Genomic DNA, 12,025 nt, shown 5'->3' on the forward strand with positions numbered 1-12,025 from the left:
TACTGAAGATCCATACACTAATGCCATTTAATGCAATAGGACACAGTCGTGCTACAAATGAAATCAGGAGGTAATGACACATGATGGAAATTGGTTGGCACTGCAGTTTAAACAGTTATTCTTATGATTCACCACCACTTTAGGTAAATGTGTAATAAATATAAGTTGATGACAGGCAGCCTCTCCAGCTTGTGCCCATTAAGAGTTTATTAAAAATTAGAAGGAATTGTTTTCTACATATACATTGCACATGCTGGTGGAGAAGATGAGCATGTATTACCTCTGGAGATAGGAGAATGTCAAATTAATGTATAATCTAAACAGTTCAGTCATCTAGCGATCCAAGGAACATTAAAGAATCCAATTAAGGGATTTTGATAACAGCAGTGTATAATTACCCGCCTTTTCTTTCCAGTTGTTGCCAAGTGAAACAATATTGTGATCTGAAATTTGTTGTTTGTAATGTAGAGAAGTGTGGTGATCAATGATGTAATTTTTAAAGACACAAAATTAGACAACTAATCAGTAAGGAATTAATTACAGGAAATTAGCAAAAACAAATAAAAAGGAAGGCATGTGTGTGAGAGAGAGGAAAGGGGGAGTAAGCACCAGTGATAAATATTAGGTTTCCCTTTGTGGCTTTTACCATACCCAGAGAGTTAATCTGTTGTATAAGCTCCTAACCATCAATACCCCCAAACCTTCCACATTACCTTCCTTTACCCCAGCACTAATTGCTGCCCTTTACAGCAATCAGAGCAGAAAACTGGGTTGCCTCAACATAGAAACTAAACTGTCCTTTCAGTCATAAAATGGCCCTCAAGAACAGACTCAAGGCACACTAGGTGATGTGGGGTAACATGTAGAATTGGTGCTCTGGCTGTACCACTTTGAAAAGTTGACTTCAGTCTCCAGGGACTTGTCTACATTAGAAAGGGTTTGCTGGTATACCTATGCCAGCAAACACTCCTTACACCCACCCCTCACCCTGATAAAGACATAGTGTATAACTTTAAAAACATTTCTTTTAGCTGGTATAATTTATACCAAACCTCAAATGAAATAAGCTATGTCAGCAAAAGAACTCTTTTTGCTGATATAACTGCATTTTCAAGCGGGCTTTTTTCTGCTACAAAAGTGTCTCAAAAGATCACACTCTTACATGGTATTATCATATCATCAAAAGTTTCTTGTGTAGACCTGGCCTAAGTCTATAAAACCACCACCTTTGAATCTTTTGGATCCTCCCTCACAAGAGGGGGCAGATCTTTGGTGGGCTCCGCCCACTGCTGTCTAGGATTCAAATAGACCAGCACCTTCAGAAGCACTAAACAGTCAAACTTTTAGAAAACTTCTCTGCCCATATGTTTTCTTTAATTTCAGATTGAGCTAATAGAAATAATGAAAATCTGTTTTAGGGGAAAAATTCAAGTTTTTGTTTTGAAATTTTCAAAATGGACATCTTTTCCCCCCAAATGTTACACAATGTTAAGGCATTTAAAGGCTTTATTGAATGTTACTGAACTTTTTACGAATTATATTTGACTGAGGACTAGTGCTCAGTAAATGAAACATTTTTAAACCCCTTTTATGATAAATATTTTGAAAAAGATGTAAAAATTAGTATGTTATTTTGTGAAAATGAAATCTTTTTGACAACGATGACAAACTTTTGGGAAAGATTTTGTTGTCAGGAGCCTTTTTTGATCAAAAACTTTTTTGAAATAAAGCTTGACCAGCTCTAATATTGAATAACTGAGTGGGGTGTTCCTGATGGTTCCAAAGATGAATAATCCTCTTTCAGAAAAGTTTCCCTTTTCTTAATCACATACTGTCATTACCTCTCTGATGTGTGTAAACCACTGTGAAAAATAAATGGATAGTTTTCGAGACATCCTAGTGTAAGCAATCACCATGCTTAATGACATACTAATATAGAAGAGAATTGAGTGCTAGAATGTGCTGAATAGGCCTTATTTAACTCCCTCTTCTTCCCTCAATCTGGAAAGAGGGAATGATACATCCGCAGGATGAAATCCTAGGGCCCTGAAGTCAAGGGCATTTTGTGATAGACTTCAGTGGTCCAAATTTCATTAATTAATTTTAGCTTTTGAAATTCCACCACAAGCTTAAACTTGAAGGGGGAATAGTCTCATTTAATGTAAAATGTCATAACTTCATTGAAGTGAACATAGAGAACTTATACCCACTGATGATCTGCCCCATGGAACAACAAAGTACACACAGAGCCAGATCCGCATGTTTTTCATAAGGCAGCAAAGAACTCAGGAAAAAAGAGCAAGTAAAGGTTAGAAGAGACCGGTTGGCTCAAGCGATTAGCAACTGACTTTCATTGCCTTTCAGCTATGGACAGACGGCTTGAAGCCAGACCTGTGTTGGAAGCTTGCACAGTTACTGCCAATGCTGTACCTGTAGTATACAATGGATGAACAGAAGATGTCAGTCTCCATTCATGCCTTTCATTTGCACTAAATTCATTGAGAAACATTTAAAATAAGATAAACACAGAAACTGAATTTTTTAAAATTTCTTCAATGTTTTGGCAAGAGGAAGAAAGTAGAGACCACAAAGAAGGAATTTTTCAACAACGTTGCACTCAGGGGCCATGCACTAGGAAGGTAAACTAGAGCACATATGTTAGCATTCATTTTACTGAGAGAAATTCCTCCTGACTTTTTTCTTTATTGCATGCGACCAATGATATTAGCTATATTAGTATCGTACTAAAGTAATTTTGCCAAGGTGAATGGCAGGTCCACTGTGGTGGGTGACAGAGAATAATGGTAGGACAAGGCTTAACACAGGCAGAGCATATTACTAGTAGCAAAAGATTCCATGTAATGCTGCTTGGGAATTATGTCTAGCAGAAAAAAATTATTATGGGCAATGTATAAAACCACATGCTATTCCTCTAAGCCCTCTAGTGATGCTTGACTCTTGGGTTTCATGATCTTACTAATTGCTGCAGTCTTCACTTGACATATCCTCTGATCTATGAGCAAGCAGTAATATTATCTGTCAAACATTCAGGACCTTTGATAACCTTCAGCATGATGCATATTGTGCTGCGAGACAAACATCTATTGCGACACGTGGAATACTTTGATTGTGTTGCAGCCTGAGTCTTTGAGAGTCTCAATGGCTTTTAATTCAGTTAAAGCATCAGACTAGTGCTACCTGTGATACAGAATAAGGCAATGGGCTGCAAGTGGCTCTATGAGCTCATATTACTGTCTGAAATGTCATTTGCATTTTCCTTTGTTGTATAAGTACTGTATAATGGTCTCCCTTTGCCAACAGCTAACACAAAGTGGTAGGAGGTACTACATTATTTCCCTGTAGTTAGAATAGGCAAATGTAGGATTCTAATGGGAATTACACTGGTTACTGATTAACTATTTTGTCATTCCTTTTAATCAGTGAAGAAGGTGTTTCTGTCCTTAGCTTCCCCTGCTAGAGAGCTATTCCTGTCTCTGTTGAATTCAGGTTGGAAACTTGCCCAAATGAGCCAGCAGCTCATTTGTATGAGCTCGTTACCACACCTGGTTACATACTGCAGCAAAACATAATCCTGTCACTCTTTTAAAGGTGAGAAAGTTGGTCTGAATAATAAAGTAATGACCTGTAGAAACATTTGCCCAGCCCTTAAAATGACCCACATGTGAATCTCTAAAGTTACTCAAATTTGAACTAACTTTTTCAGTTCTTCTGCACTTGTTTTGGCTGAAATACAATCTGAGATTATTATAGTTTCAACCTAACAAACAGGGAGTTCTAGAAATCTTACGATTAATACATTTTTGAGCAAGAATTCAGTGCTGATTTTCTGCCATGACTGTTCCGCATTTTTTCTTTTCTGGAAGGGGGAGTGATTAGTCGTTAAATGCTGACAATATGGTCAACTCAGAACAAGACAAAATGAAGATAGGCCATGCGCCAAAGAGTTTACGATCATCAGCCTTGATCCTCAGTGGGGCTGAGATTCTTCAAATTCAAGTGAAGCCACCAGCTCTAATTACAATTTGTCAATCACTATGGTATCTAAAAGTTTTTCACTCTGTTTTGTTTTTAAATAAGGATTTATATTCTATCTCTTTGTTCCCTACAATTTAGCTAACAAACTTAGATGTTACAAGTTTGAGTCCTGGTGCTTTTCTTCACCTTTAAAAGAAGCTCCTTTATCCATCTCATGACTTCTTGACTTCAACAACCTCATTTTAAATTCTAGAGGCACCATTTTATAATCCCGTGGTCTTTTCCTCCCAGTCTCCCAAATGTTATAATTTGTGTAGGGTGAACTTGAATTTTATGTGTCATCCTTCACTTGAAGCGGGGAGAAGCTTTGCATGTAGGAATCCTTCAATAATCATGTTGATTATTTTTTTAATTAATCTGGGCATTATAATTAAAGATCTGAGGGCAAATGTTTTACTTAGGGGCTCCTTCAGAGTAATTGATTAAAGATGCCCGGAAAAGATTAATGATTGGAGTCAATACATGACCTTACGGGACCTTATAAAACTACTCTTAAAATTTTAATGCAGTCCTAATAAATAGTAATTATTCTTTGCTATCAAATGGGTGATTCCACCTAAGTCACAGGCTCACTTGCATTATAATTGATGCTGTTTTTTATTAAGTTGATTAAAAACATAATTGGATATATGATGAAGCATATGAGGAAGTCATCAGTAGGTGATATGTCAAACTCATAAAGACAATTACCTTTTATTATAATGATAATTTCCACTGATCCCTTTATGTGAGGCTATCAAATCACTTTACAATGCTGAGTAAGTCTACATTATTAACCCCCTTTTTAGAGGGAAAATGAAAGATAGAGAATGAGTCAGATTTTCAAAGGTATTTAGGCACCTGGAGATGCAGATAGCCAAGTAGTGGGATTTTCAAAAGTGCTTAAGCATGTTAAGCACTTAACTCCCATTGAAAGCAATAGAAAGATCCTCATTGATTTCAATAGGGGTTATACTGTATGGTTACACTTACGGTTTGCAGCGCTGGTAGTTTGCAGCGCTGGTCATCCAGCTGTGCAGGGCCAGCGCTGGTGTGTGGCCACACTCACAGCTACTAGCGCTGGTGTGTGGCCACATTTGCAGTATTTGCAGCGCTGTTGGGAGTGATGCATTATGGGCAGCTATCCCAGCGTTCCAGTGGCCACAACGTGCTTTTCAAAAGAGGGGGGTGGAGTGGGGTCTAGTGTGACAGGGAGCGGGGGGAAAGAGAGAGGGGATTTTTGGAGCCAACACTGTGTGTTTAGCTTCCTGCATTGAAAAATCAGAACATGTTTCTGACCCCTTAGTCTTAACTCTTAATTGCAAACAGCCTGCCTCCAACACGTACTGTGACAGGGAGCGGGGAAGAGAGAGATTGGAAAAATCACAAAATGTTTGTGAACCCTGCATCCAACGCTGTTTCCCCTGCCTCTCATTTGATCGTTCACAGCCAGGTACAGATAGCTCCTGTTTGCTGTGATCAGTGTTTGTTTTTTTAGATAAGCAGTTCAACGGAGCTCCTCCGTTCTGTTTCATTCACTCTCCCTGCCTGCCTCTCATTTGATTGTTTACAGCCAGGTACAGATGATCACAGCAAACAGGAGCTCTGTTTGTTCGGAGCTCCGATCGGAGCTCGTTCACAACAAAACAAAGAGAGGCTGCATAACAAAACAAAGAGAGTAATTTATAAAAGCATTCTGGGATACACCTTATACCCTGGAGGCCAATCACAGTGCTGGTGTGTGGCCACACTTGATGACCAGCGCTGCAGCACCAGCGCTGGAATCCTTATTCCCCATGCCGAGTGAGGTGTACGGCCAGCGCTGCAGCCAGGGAGTTGCAGCGCTGGAAGTGCCCTGCAGGTGTGGCCACTTACTAATTGCAGCGCTGGTGGAGGCTTTCCAGCGCTGCAAATCGCCAGTGTAGCCATACCCTCAATGATTAGGTACTTAATTTCAACATTCCTTTCTCCAGGAACTGACCAAATGCTCTACTAAGGTTATTTAGCAATCAAGACACTACACAGCCAACATTCATAACTTTGAATACAAAAATGATACATGCATAGAAATAGGATTAATACATTCAGTAGATCATAACCTTTACGGAGATATGTTACATGGCATATGTAGCATAAAACACATTCTAAGCATATTTCCATAAAGCCTTATGGGAGGTACCATCACACACCTCTTCTTTCAGTGATTTTTCTCCTCTTTGTCTTGTACACCCTGTTGGGCATTTCATGTTACAAAATGAATCAACAAATAATCTACAATAAGAGCTGGATCTTTTATGATTTAGGCACACATTCTCTGACTTGGTTTGTAAATAAAAATGTAATTACAGGTTTCTGGTTTCATGGGTGTAGATAATATACAGTGGCCCTGATTCTGTTCCCATAGAAGTCAAATTGAGTTTTAGTGGAAGATATGTGAGATAGAAAGAAGTGAAGTCATTAGTTGCCTTTTAAATAAGGGAAGAGAAATCTAGATTATTTGGTAGTATTCAGGCTTTCAGAAATAACTTTTTCATATATAAAAATAGTGTGTCAGATTACAAAAATTGTGCATACAGCTTAGGGGTGCCCTCGTCAAAAACTGAGGCCAGTACTGTCATATAAAGGCTCAATTTATCTTAAAAGTTTATTTTTCTTGTTCTTAGCATCAAGGTTTCCCAGGAGGCGCAAGTAGTCAAGAAAGACCATCTTGTGGTGCAGCAGGAGTATTTCTGCTTCATGCGAGCAGGATTCATGGACCCGGTGTAAGTTGTAGTCCGACCTGTCATTATATTGATCCAGCATCTCTTTCCCAATGTGTGGTTGAGTTTTAAAGGAAAGGGAATCACTAGTGAGGCTACTTCAACCCTGACGATGGATTGGTCACTGCGAAAGAGCTGACATTCAGTGGTCTGGTGGAGGACTTCTTCTTCCTTCGCGGTGGAGGAACTCTCCAGTTATACCTGGCTGCTCAAACTGGGTGAAATTCACCTCATTCAGAAGTGCAAGGCCTATGCATCAGTTAAGATTAGTCTACACTAGGAGCTAGGGATCTGATTCCCCTGCTCACATACACATGATCGCACTAGCTCTCATTGAGGTAGAGTGAGTCTATACACTGGTAGTGGCAGCGGAGCATGTCTAAGCCATGCCATGTACAAACCTGCCTGAAACTGGTGGATATACACTCAGCCCAGCACAATCATGCCTCCGCTGCCTCCCTTCTAACATCATTTGGCAGCCTCCTGCTTTGTCCATTGCTTGCAGGAAGAGCAGCCCATTGGAGCTAGCTGGTGGGGGCTTGGAACCAGAGTGGACTGGCAGCCCCCCATCAGCTCCCCACTCCCTGTGCAGTAGCTGCCCAGCAGGCTATCAATTGCTGGGCAGTTCAGCTGTCCCTTCCCCCACTGCCATGTGCTGCTCCTGCCCTCTGCCTTGGAGCTGCTCCCTGAGCCTCCTACTTGCTGTGCGGGGCAGGAGGTGGTGGTGCGGGGGGGGAGGGGTGGGCTAACGTCAGGGTGTCCCCCTCCCCCCTGCTCCTACACCCTGCTCATCCCTTCTGCATATAGAGCAGGGAGGGGACACGGATAGAGAGACACAGAGAGCCTGGGGCAGCAGCTGCTATCTTAACTTCCTGATCCACTTAAAAAGACAATGCACTTAAGAGTGGGTCAGCTTACTTAAAGGGGCAGTGTGCATTTCTCTCTCTCTCCCTCCCACACACAAGCTGTGTGTCTGTCTCTGTCTGCTATGCTGTCTCCCATCCCCTCCATTCCTGCTGCCTGGTAGAATGTGAGAGGCTACATTAACAACAATGTGTTAACCCTTGAGGCCTCAGCCGAGTGCTAGTTCATCATTTAGCAGCAAGGCATTCCCTGGGAAATATCCCACCCTCTTCCACCCTCTAACTACACCACCTCAACCAAGCTTCACAATCATCATAGCTGTGAAGAGTATTAAATTGTTATTAAACTTATACTGTCTGTGTGTGTGTGTGTGTGTGTGTATGTATAGTGGAAATAAAAATCCCTGGAACCTACCCTCCCATTTACATTAATTCTTATCAGGAAATTGGATTTGCTTAACATTGTTTTGCTTAAAGTCACATTTTCCAGGAACATAACTACAATGTTAAGTGAGGAGTTACTATAATGATATCACATGAGAGAGGTAAGAAATTAAACAGATTTTCCACTGCAATCTGTTGGCAAAATGAAAATGATCTCTGAGCACCAAAGGAAGCAAAGAAGAAATATTCAGAGATGGAATTAAAAAGGAAGTGAAATGTGGACTGAGCATAATAGATGATATACTATTTCAGGTATACACACTCATTCACTTGGACACATTTCAGCACTTGCCTCGTCCAAGTGGCGCTGTATTGTTCTGTCCCATATGGTAGCAAAGGCAAAGAAACACAGCGGGTTGTTCATTAACCTCATTTGGCATGACAACCACAGCCCAAGATACTGCTGAATGAGTGATTTGTACTCTGGCAAAATGGAGGTCATGCTGCACTGCTTCACTGGCTTCATTACACTCCTTTGTAATCATATACATTTATTTAGAAGAATCTGATGGCATGGAGCCACAGAGCATGTTCCAGGTGCCTGCATTTGAAAGCTGCACAGCTATTATAATAAAACACCTGTTAGAATGCAAATCATTTTTGTAAAGCAGCAATCAATCTCTATAAACTTCCCATTGGCTCTAATTATCACTGCTATTGAATAATTGATTGTAAATATTCAGAATACTGGTTTAATTCCTTAGACATTCATGTACAGGTGGAGAGCACAGCCATTGGCAAGACAAGAACATAATTTGGAGATGCACATCTAGGTTCCTATTTTCCAAGAGATAACCGGCTTTCTTTGCTTAAATGGAATATAAAAAAGATACTCATATTTTTCTCTATTAAACTTTGCATTTTTCAACAGCTGGTGAGTGAGATACATTGAATTTCAGCAGTCAGGTGGGAGGAGACAGTCTGTTGGAAGGTATGGTTCAATTTGCATGCAATTTTATGTGTAAGATTACTTTGGACTCTAATAATAATACTTGGCACTCAACTAGCCTTTCATTTGTAGATTTAAAAGCACTTTATAAAATGGTTAAGTATCATTACCTTCACTTTTTTCTTGGAAAAACTAAAGGTGATGAAAGTTAAGAAATTTGTCCAAGGTAACACAATAAAATAGTTGGAGAGCCAAGGATAAAACTCAAGGTATCTTCTGTGACACTAAGTGCCCCTGTATTCACACCTTACAAACTGTTATAATAATCTTTGCATAAAATATGCCTTGCCAGTTTTCATCTGACAACTATAACTCAATGATAATTAATATTATTTCGTGATGTACGTATGTGATGTGTATTAAGAGTTATGAATATATGCTGGAATTATCATTAAGGTGTGTAAATCAAGTATGTCCGGGGGAGTTGTTAAATAGGTCTATCTTAGATAAAGGAATGTGTCTTTGATTCTCTGACCTGCCCAATATTCAGGCAAAGACAGTGAAGGTCTGTATTTATATATAGACAGGACCATCAAGACAGCAAGGGAAGGAGATGGCAGGAAGTAGAACAATTTGCCTTTCAGCAAACAAGTGGGGGAAGAAACAGCATGGAGCTTTCTTCACCACCAGACTCCATGTCTCCTTCCTCATGGTTTGAATAAACTTGACTTTAAGGGATAAACCTCAGAAGAATCCATTTCAATGGTTTATTGGTCTGTGAAGACAGGGGCTGAACCTCAAGTGATAAGCAATTGAATCAAATGATCGTATACAATATTGCTGTTTTATAAGAATGCATAAGTGAGGTGTGTTTTTTTTCTGAAAGCTAATGACAACTGGTAATTAATATAGTGAAATGTATGGATTAACATTCTATAATGAATTCTGGATACTCATTGATATTAGGATGTACAGTCTGCCCAGACAGGAGGAAATGTCATTGCTATCTTCTTGTCTTCTATGTAAAATAAGCATAGTGAAATCAGGAAAAAACTGGAAGCCTCATTTACATAGAAATCATACAGGAGGATGGGAAACCCACAAGAAGGGAAGAAATGTGTGAGGCCATTCTGCCTCTTATAACAAGTTAATTGAACTTTGGAAGATATATACTAGGACAGAAGCCATCTTTGGCATCCTTCAGTAGACAGACAAAAGGTACAGAGCACTTGCCTTCAGTTCCCAGAGACATCAACCCCTCCTGGGTTGAATATAGGTGAGAGACCTGCTTAGGCAAAGATTTTACCTTACTAGATTAAGTTTTAGAATTTTAGAAGTGTATTTTGTTTTGTTGTAACTCTTTCTATCTTCATTCCTTATACCTGAGCTCACTTAATCCTATGTAAGTTTTGTTAATAAATTTATTTAATTTTTACCAATTCTCTGTTTGAAGGGAATTCTGTTTTTACTCCCAGTCAAGTTAATAAACTATTATGTGGTTTTATATCTTTACAGGAGCAACGTACGTTATTTCTCTGAGCTGTCCAGGAGAGGGCTGGACCCTTCAGGGCACACATTTCTGGGGAAATTTGGGACTGGGAGTGTGTTGGGGTTATCTTGCTGGTTGTAACCAAGGCTGGTGGGAGCCAGATGGTGACTGGTGTGTTGCTGGCAGGCTGCTGGATCAGGGCTGCAACTATATACAGATTCAGGGTGTGACCTGCATGCCTGTAGGCTGGTTGTGAGTAGCCCAGGTTGGGAGCTACAGCAGCAAAGCATTGTGAGGCACCCGAGGTTACAGGGCAGATGTTGTCAACCATCAGTGGTCTGGATTGCACCCTAGAATGTGACACCTTCCTGATCCATCTGAATACCCTACATTTCTTTACTGTTGTGTAAAGGATGAAGCCTATTTAAATAAGTGTGTGTGTGTATGTATGTATGTATGTATATATATATATATATATATTTCCCCCCCCCCCCCAAGATAGATGCATCAAAACACACCACCATTCAAATTGTAACTCAGACATGGGACCAAACTGAGCTCTGACTACAACCATATGGAGGTCAATAATATCACATGGGATATACATCAAAATGCCATGGGACTTGTATCAGAAGAACTGATGGGTGCAGTAGTATCATAAATCCATACATTGGATTCTTGGCTCTCATAAAAGAGCTATGGTGAAATCTCTGCAAGCTTAGGTCTAAAGTATACCTCACCAGGTCACTAGATGGAGCAAGAGAATATTTACGTTTTGGTCCAGGGCAAATGCAACTCTTGTGTGGTTAAGCCTTGTTTTATTTGTGGCACATTAGTTGGATATAATTATGCTAACATACAACGGTTTGGGTTTTAGTTCTTTATCTCGCTATCTATTTAAAAGTTTGTCTAACATAAATATAAACAAGAAGAGAACATTTACTATCTCTGATATCTGAAAGTGAAACCACAACATGAACTAAGAAGATTTGACAAGGAACGATTAACAACACATGACTAGAAACTAAGTCTAGTAAACAAAAGCTACCAAATCCAAGAGAGGCAAAGAGCAGAGTCCATTATGCACAACTTTGAGACTCTCAATTACTATATTTGGCAAATAAGTGTTATGGCAATAGATGCCCTAGACACACCCGGTATAGAGTTGTTTAGAACAGGGTTTCTCAAACAGGGGTCGCTGCTTGTGTAGGGAAAGCCCCTGGCGGGCCAGACCGGTGTGTTTACCTGCCCCGTCCGCAGGTCCAGCTGATCGCGGCTCCCACTGGCTGCGGATCGCTGCTTCCTTGGCCTACGCCACTTCCAGCAGCTCCCATTGGCCCGGAGCAGCGATCCGCGGCCAGTGGGAGCCGCAATCGGCCAGACTTGCGGATGGGGCAGGTAAAGACACCGGCCCAGCCCACCAGGGGCTTTCCCTACACAAGTGGCGACCCCTGTTTGAGAAACTCTGGTTTAGAAGCTAATCAGAATAATCGCCTGTGTATCCCTCATTTACATACAGAGGCTATAACTTTTGGAGCGGAGAAGA

At 40.4% G+C, this 12,025-nt stretch overlaps 1 long non-coding RNA gene across 1 annotated transcript in view; it reads left to right on the forward strand.

The window, feature by feature from the left end:
* Positions 1-10,371, forward strand: part of LOC123367294 — a 29,653-nt gene extending 19,282 nt beyond the window's left edge. Inside the window, exons 2-5 of the long non-coding RNA XR_006578394.1 lie at positions 3,885-4,058; positions 6,699-6,797; positions 8,973-9,032; positions 9,574-10,371. This is a non-coding gene — a long non-coding RNA (uncharacterized LOC123367294). The remainder of the gene's footprint in view (positions 1-3,884; positions 4,059-6,698; positions 6,798-8,972; positions 9,033-9,573) is intronic.
* The last annotated feature ends 1,654 nt before the right edge of the window (positions 10,372-12,025 follow it).

This window comes from Mauremys mutica, chromosome 3 (genome assembly GCF_020497125.1).
Source record: "Mauremys mutica isolate MM-2020 ecotype Southern chromosome 3, ASM2049712v1, whole genome shotgun sequence".
In the NCBI taxonomy this organism is placed as follows: Eukaryota; Metazoa; Chordata; order Testudines; family Geoemydidae; genus Mauremys; species Mauremys mutica.